Source organism: Salvelinus alpinus, chromosome 4 (assembly GCF_045679555.1).
Source record: "Salvelinus alpinus chromosome 4, SLU_Salpinus.1, whole genome shotgun sequence".
Taxonomy (NCBI): domain Eukaryota; kingdom Metazoa; phylum Chordata; class Actinopteri; order Salmoniformes; family Salmonidae; genus Salvelinus; species Salvelinus alpinus.
In genome coordinates this window covers 19103929-19120666 of record NC_092089.1, presented here as the reverse complement: position 1 = coordinate 19120666, position 16738 = coordinate 19103929, and the positions used below count along the sequence as shown (strand labels likewise).

At 44.5% G+C, this 16738-nt stretch overlaps 1 protein-coding gene across 2 annotated transcripts in view; it reads right to left on the bottom strand.

Moving 5' to 3' along the window:
* The window catches only part of LOC139572937 (protein tyrosine phosphatase type IVA 3-like), a 61196-nt gene that overhangs the window by 41217 nt on the left and 3241 nt on the right, over nt 1–16738 (bottom strand). The gene's annotated exons all lie outside the window — the stretch shown is intronic.

Here is a 16738-nt window from a genome sequence, read left to right as displayed (position 1 = left end):
TGGCACACTGGTTAATTTAGCTGAACTAAGGGTAACCCACAAGAAAGCTGCACTCTCATGTAGAGAAACAGGAACAGGCTGTCAGATAGCTCTACTATCTCTGCTCTGTCTGATGTACTTGCTTAACTTTGAGCCTGTCACAGATCTATGGTTTAGACATGGGGTAGGCTACGTCCCAAATGGCACTCTATTCCCTACAGTGGACTACTTTTGACCAGAGACGTTAAAAGTAGTGTGTGTGTGTGTGTGTGTGCACTACTTTTAACGTCTCTGGTCAAACACACACACACACACACCACACAAAACAGGTCAAAAGTTTTAGAACACCTACTCATTCAAGGGTTTTTCTTAGATTTTTACTAATTTCTACATTGTAGAATAACAGTGAAGACATCACAACTATGAAATGACACATATGGAATCATGCAGTAACCAAAAAAGTGCTAAAGAAATCTAAATATATTTTATATTTGAGATTCTTCAAATAGCCACATTTTGCCTTGATGACAGCTTTGCACACTATTGGCATTCTCTCAACCAGCTTCACGAGGTAGTCACCTGAAATGCATTTAAATTCATAGGTGTGCCGTCAATTTGTGGAATTTCTTTCCTTCTTAATGCGTTAGAGCCAATCAGTTGTGTTGTGACAAGGTATACAAAATATAGTAGAGGTCGATCGATTAATCGGAATGGCCGTTTAATTAGGGCCGATTTCAAGTTTTCATAACAATTGGTAATCGTCATTTTTGGACACCGTTCATGGCCAATTACATTGCACTCCACGAGGAGACTGCATGGCAGGCTGACGACCTGTTATGCGACTGCAGCAAGTAGCCAAGGTAAGGTGCTAGCTAGCATTAAACTTATCTCATAAAAAACAATCAATCTTAACATAATCACTAGTTAAACTAGTAATATCATCAACCATGTGTAGTTATCTAGCTTGTATATATATATATATATATATATATATTACTAGTTTATATGCGTTGCATATAATCGATGCGGTGCCTGTTAATTTATCATTGAATCACAGCCTACTTCGCCAAATGGGTGATTTAACAAGCACATTCGCGAAAAAAGCACTGTCGTTGCACCAATGTGTACCTAACCATAAACATCAATACCTTTCTTAAAATCAATACACAAGTATATATTTTTAAACCTGCATATTTAGTTAATATTGACTGCTAACATGAATTTATTTTAACTAAGGAAATTGTGTCACTTCTCTTGCGTTCTGTGCAACAGAGTCAGGGTATATGCAGCCGTTTGGGCCGCCTGGCTCGTTGCGAACTGTGTGAAGACCATTTCTTCCTAACAAAGACAGCCAACTTCGCCAAACGGGGGATGATTTAACAAAAGCGCATTTGCGAAAAAAGCACAATTGTTGCACGAATGTACCTAACCATAAACATCAATGCCTTTCTTAAAATCAATACACAGAAGTATATTTTTTTAAACCTTTAAACCTATTTAGATAAAAGAAATTCATGTTAGCAGGCAATATTAAACTAGGGAAATTGTGTCACTTCTCTTGCGTTCATTGCACGCAGTCAGGGTATATGCAACAGTTTGGGCCGCCTGGCTTGTTGCGAACTAACTTGCCAGATTTTTACATAATTATGACATAACATTGAAGGTTGTGCAATGTAACAGCAATATTTAGACTTATGGAGGCCACCCGTTAGATAAAATACGGAACGGTTCCGTATTTCACTGAAAGAACAAACGTTTTGTTTTCGAAATGATAGTTTCCGGATTTGACCACATTAATGACCTAAGGCTCGTATTTCTGTGTGTTATTATATTATAATTAAGTCTATGATTTGATAGAGCAGTCTGACTGAACGGTGGTAGGCAGCAGCAGGCTCGTAAGCATTCATTCAAACAGCACTTTCCTGTGTTTGCCAGCAGCTCTTCGCAATGCTTCAAGCTGTTTATGACTTCAAGCCTATCAACTCCCGAGATTAGGCTGGCAATACTAAAGTACCTATTAGAACATCCAATAGTCAAAGGTATATGAAATACAAATGGTATAGAGAGAAATAGTCCTATAATAACTACAACCTAAAACTTCTTACCTGGGAATATTGAAGACTCATGTTAAAAGGAACCACCAGCTTTCATATGTTCTCATGTTCTGAGCAAGGAACTTAAACGTTAGCTTTTTCACATGGCACATATTGCACTTTTATTTTCTTCTCCAACACTTTGTTTTTGCATTAATTAAACCAAATTGAACATGTTTCATTATTTATTTGAGGCTAAATAGACTTTGATGTATTATATTAAGTTAAAATAAGTGTTAATTGTTCATTCAGTATTGTTGTAATTGTCATTATTACAAATATACTGTATATAAAAAATATATTAAAAAAATAAATACATTTAAAAAAATTAAAAATAAAATTAATAAATAAATAGCAAGAAAGAAAGGATTTTTTTTTTTAATAATAATAAATAAATAAATAAAAAATGTAAAAAATAATAATAATAAAATAAATTAAAAAAAAATCGGCCCATTAATCGGTATCTGCCTTTTTTGGTCCTCCAATAAATCGGTATCGGTGTTGAAAAATCATAATCGGTCGACCTCTAGAATATAGCCTTATTTGGTAAAAGACCAAGTCCATATTATGGCAAGAACAGCTCAAATAAGCAAACAGAAACGACTGTCCATCATTACTTTAAGACATGAAGGTCAGTCAATATAGACATTTCAAAACTTTAAACGTTTCTTCAAGTGCAGTCGCAAAAACCATCAATCACTATGATGAAACTGGCTCTCATGAGGACCGTCACAGGAATGGAAGACCCAGAGTTACCTCTGCTGCAGAGGATAACTTCATTAGATTTACCAGCCTCAGAAATTGCAGCCCAAATAAATGCTACAGAGTTCAAGCAACAGACACATCTCAACATCAACTGTTCAGAGGAGACTGTGTGAATCAGGCCTTCGTGGTCACATTGCTGCAAAGATACTACTACTAAAGGACACCAATAAGAAGAAGAGACTTGCTTGGGCCAAGAAACACGAGCAATGGACATTAGACTGGGGGAAATCTGTCCTTTGGTCTGATGAGTCCAAATTGAAGATTTTTGGTTCCAACCACTGTCTTTGTGAGACGCGATGTGGGTGAACGGATGATCTCCGCATGTGTATTTCCCACGGTGAAGCATGGAGGAGGAGGTGTTATGGTGTGGGGGTGCTTTGCTGGTGATACCATCTGTGATTTATTTAGAATTCAAGGCACACTTAACCAGCATGGCTACCACAGCATTCTGCAGAAATACTCCATCCCATCTGGTTTGGGCTTAGTGGGACTATCATTTGTTTTCAACAGAACAATGACCCAACATACCTCCAGGCTGTGTATGGGCTATTTTACCAAGGAGGAGAGTGATGGTTTGATTGAGATGGTTTGGGATGAGTCGGACCGCAGAGTGAAACAAAAGCAGCCAACAAGTGCTCAGCATATGTGGGAACTATTTCAAGACTGTTGGAAAAGCATTCTATGTAAAGCTGGTTGAGAGAATGCCAAGAGGCAAAGGGTGGCTATTTTGAATTGTTAACACTTTTTTGGTTACTACGTGATTCCATATGTGTTATTTCATAGTTTTGATGGTCACTATTATTCTACAATGTATAAAATAGTGAAAATAAAGAAAAACCATGTAATGAGTAGGTGTTCTAAAACCTTTGACCAGTAGTGCATATATAGGGAATAGAGTGCCATTTGGGACGCAGACATGGCACAATTATTGGAAAAGGGTTAGACCTACCAGTGAATCTTAAGAACCTCAGCAAAAGGGTATTTATAAAATGATAGGGCTGAATTTATTTCCTAGAAATACTTGGCTATATAGTAGGCAGACGTTGCTAGGGCCAAGACGGCCCAGCAGGCAGACGTTGCTAGGGCCAAGACGGCCCAGCAGGCAGACGTTGCTAGGGCCAAGACGGCCCAGCAGGCAGACGTTGCTAGGGCCAAGACGGCCCAGCAGGCAGACGTTGCTAGGGCCAAGACGGCCCAGCAGGCAGACGTTGCTAGGGCCAAGACGGCCCAGCAGGCAGACGTTGCTAGGGCCAAGACGGCCCAGCAGGCAGACGTTGCTAGGGCCAAGACGGCCCAGCAGGCAGACGTTGCTAGGGCCAAGACGGCCCAGCAGGCAGACGTTGCTAGGGCCAAGACGGCCCAGCAGGCAGACGTTGCTAGGGCCAAGACGGCCCAGCAGGCAGACGTTGCTAGGGCCAAGACGGCCCAGTAGGCAGACGTTGCTAGGGGCAAGACGGCCCAGTAGGCAGACGTTGCTAGGTGCAAGACGGCCCAGTAGGCAGACGTTGCTAGGGGCAAGACAGCCCAGTAGGCAGACGTTGCTAGGGGAAAGACGGCCCAGTAGGCAGACGTTGCTAGGGGCAAGACGGCCCAGTAGGCAGACGTTGCTAGGGGCAAGACGGCCCAGTAGGCAGACGTTGCTAGGGGCAAGACGGCCCAGTAGGAAGACGTTGCTAGGAGCAACACGGCCCAGTAGGAAGAAGTTGCTAGGAGCAACACGGCCCAGTAGGCAGATGCTCCTAGGAGCAACACGGTCTGTAGCTTTCAAATCCCCATGGTAAATACACTGCTCAAAAAAAGGGAGTCCTCATGGAGTCTGTTTCTGACCGTTTGAGCAGACACATGCACATTTGTGGCCTGCTGGAAGTCATTTTGCAGGGCTCTGGCAGTGCTCTTCCTTGCACAAAGGCGGAGGTAGCGGTCCTGCTGCTGGGTTGTTGCCCTCCTACGGCCTCCTCTCCTGATGTACTGGCCTGTCTCCTGGTAGCGCCTCCATGCTCTGGACACTACGCTGACAGACACAGCAAACCTTCTTGCCACAGCTCGCATTGATGTGCCATCCTGGATGAGCTGCACTACCTGAGCCACTTGTGTGGGTTGTAGACTCCGTCTCATGCTACCACTAGAGTGAGAGCACCGCCAGCATTCAAAAGTGACCAAAACATCAACCAGGAAGCATAGGAACTGAGAAGTGGTCTGTGGTCACCACCTGCAGAATCACTCCTTTATTGGAGGTGTCTTGCTAATTGTCTATAATTTCCACCTTTTGTCTATTCCATTTGCACAACAGCATGTGAAATTTATTGTCAATCAGTGTTGCTTCCTAAGTGGACAATTTGATTTCACAGAAGTGTGATTGACTTGGAGTTACATTGTGTTGTTTAAGTGTTCCCTTTATTTTTTTGAGCAGTGTATATCATCAAGGGACATGTTGAACTTTACACATGGGTTTGATCAAAGCAACAAATACACATGCACACTTGACTAATCCTTGCGCAATAGCTTTCAAGCACATGCATGCATCTTCATTCCAACTTCCTTTTTTTATTGCACTTCCTGTGTTATGAGCAGGAAGCCAGCTGCTGCAACTGACCTCTTTCCTCCAGGCCACAACAGATCACATGAGGGCTGGTGTCTCTGAATGGTTGTAAGCCACAACTGAGACATACAGGATTGGCGTTTTCGATATAAATAAGAGCCACAGGGTGTGGAACACCGGAACTGAATATCTCTTAACGCCCTGCTAGACATGAGGATTTCATACTGCATTACTGACCCTGCTAGACATGAGGATTTCATACTGCATTACTGACCCCGCTGGGCTCATAGTGTAAATGTCTTCTTCCTTTATCTTTAGAGAGTTGCAGCTCGTTTTCATTTGGCCTGGATTCAGATCAGACACCTCATTGTTGCTGATCGATTGGACGTTAGCCTACAGTACTACAGGGGTTCACATGATCCAGCCTGCCTTTAGCCCGGTACCACATCTGTTTGTACTCTTGCCAGCTCCATTGATGCCATTGTCAAGCCAAACATGACCATGAGTGATAAGGGGTTGGCATGATGGCACAAACAGACTGGCACTCAGGCTACATGCCTTTCACCACGGATTCCCTTTTCAACCTCAACGTCAAGCGACTACTTCTCATCTTCAGCCTTGCTACCAATTACCTTAGACAACATCTAACAATGAACTTCTGTTTGGCATTCTGAATTCCACTCTCAATTGAGAGTCATGGGGAATTAGGCTACTGAAAGATTAGGGCCAAATACACCAACCAGGCTGCATTCACTTGGAAGCAAGAACTGTGTAGAACTAGGTGACTTGCAGTACACATGCCCTGGGTTATTTAACACTGCGTAGAACTAGGTGACTTGCAGTACACATGCCCTGGGTTATTTAACACTGCGTAGGACTAGTTGACTTGCAGTACACATGCCCTGGGTTATTTAACACTGCGTAGGACTAGGTGACTTGCAGTACACATGCCCTGGGTTATTTAACACTGCGTAGGACTAGGTGACTTGCAGTACACATGCCCTGGGTTATTTAACACTGCGTAGAACTAGGTGACTTGCAGTACACATGCCCTGGGTTATTTAACACTGCGTAGGACTAGGTGACTTGCAGTACACATGCCCTGGGTTATTTAACACTGCGTAGGACTAGGTGACTTGCAGTACACATGCCCTGGGTTATTTAACACTGTGTAGAACTAGGTGACTTGCAGTACACATGCCCTGGGTTATTTAACACTGCGTAGAACTAGGTGACTTGCAGTACACATGCCCTGGGTTATTTAACACTGCGTAGGACTAGGTGACTAGCAGTACACATGCCCTGGGTTATTTAACACTGCGTAGGACTAGGTGACTAGCAGTACACATGCCCTGGGTTATTTAACACTGCGTAGGACTAGGTGACTAGCAGTACACATGCACTGGGTTATTTAACACTGCGTAGAACTAGGTGACTTGCAGTACACATGCCCTGGGTTATTTAACACTGCGTAGGACTAGGTGACTTGCAGTACACATGCCCTGGGTTATTTAACACTGCGTAGGACTAGGTGACTTGCAGTACACATGCCCTGGGTTATTTAACACTGCGTAGGACTAGGTGACTTGCAGTACACATGCCCTGGGTTATTTAACACTGCGTAGGACTAGGTGACTTGCAGTACACATGCCCTGGGTTATTTAACACTGCGTAGAACTAGGTGACTTGCAGTACACATGCCCTGGGTTATTTAACACTGCGTAGGACTAGGTGACTTGCAGTACACATGCCCTGGGTTATTTAACACTGCGTAGGACTAGGTGACTTGCAGTACACATGCCCTGGGTTATTTAACACTGCGTAGGACTAGGTGACTTGCAGTACACATGCCCTGGGTTATTTAACACTGCGTAGAACTAGGTGACTTGCAGTACACATGCCCTGGGTTATTTAACACTGCGTAGGACTAGGTGACTTGCAGTACACATGCCCTGGGTTATTTAACACTGCGTAGGACTAGGTGACTTGCAGTACACATGCCCTGGGTTATTTAACACTGCGTAGGACTAGGTGACTTGCAGTACACATGCCCTGGGTTATTTAACACTGCGTAGGACTAGGTGACTTGCAGTACACATGCCCTGGGTTATTTAACACTGTGTAGAACTAGGTGACTTGCAGTACACATGCCCTGGGTTATTTAACACTGCGTAGGACTAGGTGACTTGCAGTACACATGCCCTGGGTTATTTAACACTGCGTAGGACTAGGTGACTTGCAGTACACATGCCCTGGGTTATTTAACACTGCGTAGGACTAGGTGACTTGCAGTACACATGCCCTGGGTTATTTAACACTGCGTAGGACTAGGTGACTTGCAGTACACATGCCCTGGGTTATTTAACACTGCGTAGAACTAGGCGACTTGCAGTACACATGCCCTGGGTTATTTAACACTGCGTAGGACTAGGTGACTTGCAGTACACATGCCCTGGGTTATTTAACACTGCGTAGGACTAGGTGACTTGCAGTACACATGCCCTGGGTTATTTAACACTGAGTTACAGGAGGGCTATGCAGGCTTCAAATATTCTAGCGGCATGAAGTCAAAGCCCCCTTGTGTGTGGCAGTAACGTCCCCCTTGTGTGTGGCAGTAACGTCCCCCTTGTGTGTGGCAGTAACGTCCCCCCTTGTGTGTGGCAGTAACGTTTGTGTGTGGCAGTAACGTCCCCCCTTGTGTGTGGCAGTAACGTCCCCCTTGTGTGTGGCAGTAACGTCCCCCTTGTGTGTGGCAGTAACGTCCCCCTTGTGTGTGGCAGTAATGTCCCCCTTGTGTGTGGCAGTAACGTCCCCCTTGTGTGTGGCAGTAACGTCCCCCTTGTGTGTGGCAGTAACGTCCCCCCTTGTGTGTGGCAGTAACGTTTGTGTGTGGCAGTAACGTCCCCCTTGTGTGTGGCAGTAACGTCCCCCTTGTGTGTGGCAGTAACGTCCCCCTTGTGTGTGGCAGTAATGTCCCCCTTGTGTGTGGCAGTAACGTCCCCCCTTGTGTGTGGCAGTAACGTCCCCCCTTGTGTGTGGCAGTAACGTCCCCCCTTGTGTGTGGCAGTAACGTCCCCCTTGTGTGTGGCAGTAACGTCCCCCTTGTGTGTGGCAGTAATGCCCCCCTTGTGTGTGGCAGTAACGCCCCCCTTGTGTGTGGCAGTAACGCCCCCCTTGTGTGTGGCAGTAATGCCCCCCTTGTGTGTGGCAGTAACGTCCCCCTTGTGTGTGGCAGTAACGTCCCCCCTTGTGTGTGGCAGTAATGTCCCCCTTGTGTGAGGCAGTAACGTCCCCCCTTGTGTGTGGCAGTAATGTCCCCCTTGTGTGTGGCAGTAATGCCCCATGCCTTACGTCCAAAGTGGCCGTTGTGCCCTTGGGCTGAATATAATAATTATAATTCCCTTCTCCCGGGTGTCAAATCGCCGTGCTCCAAAGCACCTCTCACTGACATGGGTCTCTCAGATATCTCAAGTCTTATTAGCCAACGGCCGTCACGTGATCGGGTCAGACACATCAGGGATGAAGTGAAGACAGACGTCGGGGATACAATGGCGCTCATCCTTCTTATTGAATTCCGAGGCGCATATTGAAAATGTTAGAACTGTCCTCATTTTACTTTTCATCAGCCGACATCAACCAAAAGCACCAGCCTGTCAATCTACAATCCCCCATAGTACAAAACCCATTCTATTGGTCAGCTTGTCCTTCTGTGTGAGAAATAAATATTCCAAACAGACTCTGGGACAGTTGTGGGACGACAGATCACAAATTAATACAATCACCGTATATCAAAAAAACATTTTAAAAGCAATGAGGCTGATGCAACGGATCAGAACGTTTAGCTTAAAAATGTTGATAAACTATTTGGCTATATTTGGGTATCTCCCGGGTGGCGCAGTGGTCTAGGGCACTGCATCGCAGTGCTAGCTGCGCCACCAGAGTCTCTGGGTTCGCGCCCAGGCTGGGCTGGGTTCGCGCCCAGGCTCTGTCGCAGCCGGCCGCAACCGGGAGATCCGTGGGGCGACGCACAATTGGCATAGCGTCGTCCGGGTTAGGGAGGGTTTGGCCGGTAGGGAGGGTTTGGCCGGTAGGGATATCCTTGTCTCAGTATGTAAAAAAAAAATGTAATAAAATGTATGCACTCTAATGTAAGTCGCTCTGGATAAGAGCGTCTGCTAAATGACTAAAATGTAAAAAATGTAAAAAATGTATTTCTTTACATTATAAGCGCAGCAATGCACACACGTCAGCGTGAATGCTACAAAATGCAATAAGCGGGAAAACACCATTGTCAAAAGTGCACCGTGCGGTTTCATATCCTTCAGAAATGTAGAAAGATCTAAAAACACAACAAGCATGGGTTACTACTATGACTAGGGCTGTTACTACTATGACTAGGGCTGTTACTACTATGACTAGGGCTGTTACTAGTAATGCCCCCCTTGACTGTGACTACTATGACTAGGGCTGTTACTACTATGACTAGGGCTGTTACTACTATGACTAGGGCTGCTACTACTATGACTAGGGCTGTTACTACTATGACTAGGGCTGTTACTACTAGGGCTGTTACTACTAGGGCTGTTACTACTAGGGCTGTTACTACTAGGGCTGTTACTACTAGGGCTGTTACTACTAGGGCTGTTACTACTATGACTAGGGCTGTTACTACTATGACTAGGGCTGTTACTACTAGGGCTGTTACTACTATGACTAGGGCTGTTACTACTATGACTAGGGCTGTTACTACTATGACTAGGGCTGTTACTACTATGACTAGGGCTGTTACTACTAGGGCTGTTACTACTAGGGCTGTTACTACTAGGGCTGTTACTACTAGGGCTGTTACTACTAGGGCTGTTACTACTATGACTAGGGCTGTTACTACTAGGGATGTTACTACTAGGGCTGTTACTACTAGGGCTGTTACTACTAGGGCTGTTACTACTATGACTAGGGCTGTTACTACTAGGGCTGTTACTACTAGGGCTGTTACTACTAGGGCTGTTACTACTATGACTAGGGCTGTTACTACTAGGGCTGTTACTACTAGGGCTGTTACTACTAGGGCTGTTACTACTAGGGCTGTTACTACTAGGGCTGTTACTACTAGGGCTGTTACTACTAGGGCTGTTACTACTAGGGCTGTTACTACTATGACTAGGGCTGTTACTACTATGACTAGGGCTGTTACTACTAGGGCTGTTACTACTAGGGCTGTTACTACTAGGGCTGTTACTACTATGACTAGGGCTGTTACTACTATGACTAGGGCTGTTACTACTATGACTAGGGCTGTTACTACTATGACTAGGGCTGTTACTACTATGACTAGGGCTGTTACTACTATGGCTAGGGCTGTTACTACTATGGCTAGGGCTGTTACTACTATGACTAGGGCTGTTACTACTATGACTAGGGCTGCTACTACTATGACTAGGGCTGCTACTACTATGACTAGGGCTGCTACTACTATGACTAGGGCTGTTACTACTATGACTAGGGCTGCTACTACTAGGGCTTACTACTAGGGCTGTTACTACTAGGGCTGTTACTACTAGGGCTGTTACTACTAGGGCTGTTACTACTATGACTAGGGCTGTTACTACTATGACTAGGGCTGCTACTACTATGACTAGGGCTGTTACTACTATGACTAGGGCTGTTACTACTATGACTAGGGCTGTTACTACTATGACTAGGGCTGTTACTACTATGACTAGGGCTGTTACTACTAGGGCTGTTACTACTATGACTAGGGCTGTTACTACTATGACTAGGGCTGTTACTACTATGACTAGGGCTGTTACTACTATGACTAGGGCTGTTACTACTATGACTAGGGCTGTTACTACTATGACTAGGGCTGTTACTACTATGACTAGGGCTGTTACTACTATGACTAGGGCTGTTACTACTATGACTAGGGCTGTTACTACTATGACTAGGGCTGTTACTACTATGACTAGGGCTGTTACTACTATGACTAGGGCTGTTAATACTATGACTAGGGCTGTTAATACTATGACTAGGGCTGTTAATATGACTAGGGTTGTGTCTTTGGCTCCTGGACAAAGAAAGAAAGTTGAGAACATGAGATAAATACTGGTTTCAATGGCATATAAGGAAGTGTTTATGAAATAATCCCCATAACATTCCTATGTAAGTAACTCTAAGACAAGCCTCATAAAATACCCCAAAACGTCCAGGTTTTAAACAATTACGTTTATGGTTAAATAGTTTCAAAATGTTGACTGCCTACGCTTAGATTGCAAGATGGGTGAAGTTGCGCAAATGGCCTTTCCGTCCTATCAGAAGGAACAGTGCCTCAGGTATGTCGACAGAATCAAGCCTTTAGATTTTAATAACAGATTGTAGCCAATACCATAGGCTATCACCTACACTTTGACATGTAGGCTAATTACTAATTTATTTACAAACACTTATATATTCTTAACAGAATAACTACTGTTTTTCAGTTTTCAAATCAATTTAATTGCATTTTGGTTAATGGCCTTGGTGCCCCAGCAGATGGCTTTGGTGCCCTGGCAGATTGGGCACTGCTTGAAGGCCATATGGCCTTGCCCCTAAAATCACTCAATTCAAGGCCTGGGCCTGTCATTTACAGTAGATTGCAGGAATCACATTTCACATGTGTTCACATTTGCTATCATTTTCCCACTACAATGACAATAACACCAGTCCAATCCATCTTACCTTTTCAGAGAAAAACAAACCTGCCAAAGACTGTTTGAAAAATCCTAACTCAAGTCAAGTGTCACTTTTGTTCCTCTTCCAGTCATCTAGCACTGCTGGAGTGTCACTGATAATACATAGGGCCTATGACCTACACTGTTGTCAAACAGCCCCTAGCGCCGTAAAATGTGGAAACTCGAGACAGAAATGGAAGTTGAGCGATCCTGGTACTAGTTAGCCTAGTTCCCTGGAGGGGAGAACGTGAGGTGATGCTGGTACTAGTTAGCCTAGTTCTCTGGAGGGGAGAATGTGAGGTGATCCTGGTACTAGTTAGCCTAGTTCCCTGGAGGGGAGAACGTGAGGTGATCCTGGTACTAGTTAGCCTAGTTCCCTGGAGGGGAGAACGTGAGGTGATCCTGGTACTAGTTAGCCTAGTTCTCTGGAGGAGAGAACGTGAGGTGATCCTGGTACTAGTTAGCCTAGTTCCCTGGAGGAGAGAACGTGAGGTGATCCTGGTACTAGTTAGCCTAGTTCCCTGGAGTGGAAAACGTGAGGTGATCCTGGTACTAGTTAGCCTAGTTCCCTGGAGGGGAAAACGTGAGGTGATCCCGGTACTAGTTAGCCTAGTTCTCTGGAGGGGAGAACGTGAGGTGATCCTGGTACTAGTTACCCTAGTTCCCTGGAGGGGAGAACGTGAGGTGACCCTGGTACTAGTTAGCCTAGTTCCCTGGAGGGGAGAACGTGAGGTGACCCTGGTACTAGTTAGTCTAGTTCTCTGGAGGGGAGAATGTGAGGTGATCCTGGTACTAGTTAGCCTAGTTCCCTGGAGGGGAGAACGTGAGGTGATCCTGGTACTAGTTAGCCTAGTTCCCTGGAGGGGAGAACGTGAGGTGATCCTGGTACTAGTTAGCCTAGTTCCCTGGAGGGGAGAACGTGAGGTGATCCTGGTACTAGTTAACCTAGTTCCCTGGAGGGGAGAACGTGAGGTGATCCTGGTACTAGTTAACCTAGTTCCCTGGAGGGGAGAACGTGAGGTCAGCAGCAAAGCAACACTTGGGTTTTTTACCTGTCTAAGAAAGCTGACAACCGTACCTAGGTCTTTGTGCCAGTTTTCAAGATTAGATATCAGGTTAAGAGAGGCCGGCATTCGTCTGCTCATCTGACAGCTCTACAGTGTTGGCAGTCAGAACAGGCACCAGCAGGCACTGGCACTTTCCACCCTTAAGGACTCCAGAGGTGATCTTAAATATAGCTTCACTGCCTCAAAGCCTTCCAGCAAATACAATTGCTTCACACCCCCGTCCCCTCCCTCCCTCTCTGACAACACATTACAAAATTCCAAAAATATCACATCTGATTTGGCAGAACTTGGCGGAATCCCCCACAGGAAGCATTTCCCTTCATTGTATCTCTGTGGTGCCTGTCTATGCTATGTGGTCCTCTGAGGCTTGGCTGACACTAGCCAGCAGAGTACACACACACACACAGTGGCTGCGTCTCAAACACCACCCAATTCCCTATATAGTTCACTGCTTTTGACCAAAGCCCTATAAGCAGTGCACTATGTAGATAACAGGCTGCCATTAAGGACTTACGAAATCACAGCCGTCCATCAGCAGACAAGCGAGCGCACACTCCCTAGAGTAAGGACTCACTGGCACTTCATAAATCAAGATTAGGAGTGTCTGGAGAATCCCCTCCCCAGAGTGTCATTAAAAAGGCCATGTCAGATGGAATATATCAGATGAGGGTGAGAGAACCAGATGAAAGAGGAGCCAGGTCAAGAAGACCTCTGTGAGCAACAGCAACATTTAAATTAGTTAGTATGACTCTGTGGAGTTTTCTGGAGATAATGCACACCATGCTAACTAGCCTAAACCGTGCAGCTGCCTGCAGGCTTGAAGGAACCTCCTGAACTTCAGAGGCCTGCGTTGAGTCTTTCCTCATGGGTTGGTTGAACTTGCTTGGGAATCTCTTGCACTAAGTTAACCCTGCAGAAGATTACATCATACACTGGGAGACAAAGCTAGAGAAGGAGAAAATACAACAAGCTACCGCAGGAGAAAGAAAATACAAGCTACCGCAGGAGAAAGAAAATACAAGCTACAGTAGGAGAAAAATACAACAAGCTACCGTAGGAAGAAAAATACAACAAGCTACCGTAGGAAGAAAAATACAACAAGCTACCGCAGGAGAAAAAAAATACAAGCTGCCGCAGGAGAAAAAAACAACAAGCTACCGTAGGAAAGAAATACAACAAGCTACCGTAGGGAGAAAAATACAACAAGGAAACATGTCCAACACGTCTCCACAATGAAAAGCCTTAAATTGCTGAGGATGTTCCTAAATACCAATTGACTGACTAACCCTGTTAACAATTCATGAAGGACAACTATATCCACTCAGCACAATGAGACTTACAGCTCTGTAATTCATGAAGGACAACTATATCCACACAGCACAATGAGACGTACAGCTCTGTAATTCATGAAGGACAACTATATCCACACAGCACAATGAGACGTACAGCTCTGTAATTCATAAAGGACAACTATATCCACACAGCACAATGAGACGTACAGCTCTGTAATTCATGAAGGACAACTATACCCACACAGCACAATGAGACGTACAGCTCTGTAATTCATAAAGGACAACTATATCCACACAGCACAATGAGACGTACAGCTCTGTAATTCATAAAGGACAACTAAATCCACACAGCACAATGAGACGTACAGCTCTGTAATTCATAAAGGACAACTATATCCACACACCACAATGAGATGTACAGCTCTGTAATTCATAAAGGACAACTATATCCACACACCACAATGAGACGTACAGCTCTGTAATTCATGAAGGACAACTATATCCACACAGCACAATGAGACGTACAGCTCTGTAATTCATAAAGGACAACTATATCCACACAGCACAATGAGACGTACAGCTCTGTAATTCATAAAGGACAACTATATCCACACAGCACAATGACACGTACAGCTCTGTAATTCATAAAGGACAACTATATCCACACAGCACAATAAGACGTACAGCTCTGTAATTCATAAAGGACAACTATATCCACACACCACAATGAGATGTACAGCTCTGTAATTCATAAAGGACAATTATATCCACACAGCACAATGAGACGTACAGCTCTGTATTTCATAAAGGACAACTATATCCACATAGCACAATGAGACGTACAGCTCTGTATTTCATAAAGGACAACTATATCCACACAGCACAATGAGACGTACAGCTCTGTAATTCATAAAGGACAACTATATCCACACACCACAATGAGATGTACAGCTCTGTAATTCATAAAGGACAACTATATCCACACACCACAATGAGACGTACAGCTCTGTAATTCATGAAGGACAACTATATCCACACAGCACAATGAGACGTACAGCTCTGTAATTCATAAAGGACAACTATATCCACACAGCACAATGAGACGTACAGCTCTGTAATTCATAAAGGACAACTATATCCACACAGCACAATGACACGTACAGCTCTGTAATTCATAAAGGACAACTATATCCACACAGCACAATAAGACGTACAGCTCTGTAATTCATAAAGGACAACTATATCCACACACCACAATGAGATGTACAGCTCTGTAATTCATAAAGGACAATTATATCCACACAGCACAATGAGACGTACAGCTCTGTATTTCATAAAGGACAACTATATCCACATAGCACAATGAGACGTACAGCTCTGTATTTCATAAAGGACAACTATATCCACACAGCACAATGAGACGTACAGCTCTGTATTTCATAAAGGACAACTATATCCACACAGCACAATGAGACGTACAGCTCTGTAATTCATGAAGGACAATTATATCCACACAGCACAATGAGACGTACAGCTCTGTAATTCTAAGAAGAAGCGTCGGTGAAATGCCTGCTATTACTTTGCCATGAGGCTAAACTTCCTATAAGTCAAAGACCATATCATTACAGAACAAAAACTGAAAAGCAGAAGTGTCTGCCTTACAGTTTGCACTGTAACAAGCAGGAATAACAAGAAGTTTCAAACTTCAACTTAACGGAGATCTCACCTTTCAGAGTGGTCGATCCAAATGGGTCAGGAACCTATTTGCACTTCCAGAAAAAGTTCCCTTTTAAAACAATGTGCTTCCTGCTTGCCTCTCTTTTTGAGAGTGTACGTGCGTACCAGTGGGCTTGCCTGGGCTGTGATGTCTGTGCCCAATTAGTGCTCCAACATGCCAATTTGAGGAAAGGGGAGGCCTGCTCCTTAGGGAATCCTAACATAACCATTTATTAGGCTCCCATACGAGTCCCAAAGCTCCCCAGTTGTATTCCATCTCTTTATGCTTCTTTAACGGAGCGGTTGGTTGGCTGGGAGCCAGGTCCTGCATGCAGAAGGCCAGGGGAAAGTCAGATGGAGGGCCAATTAACAAACGGCACCCTATTCACTATATAGTGCACTATTTTGACCAAGGCCTATGGGCCCTAGTCCTGGTCAAAAGTAGTGCACTAAATAGGTAATAGGGTGCCATTTGAGCTGTAGATGTGAAACTTGGCTCGGGGCAACATGGCTGGTTCTGCTATGAACCTGGGGCGTAATTATCAGCCAGCCACAAAGTAACAGGTTCTCTCACTAC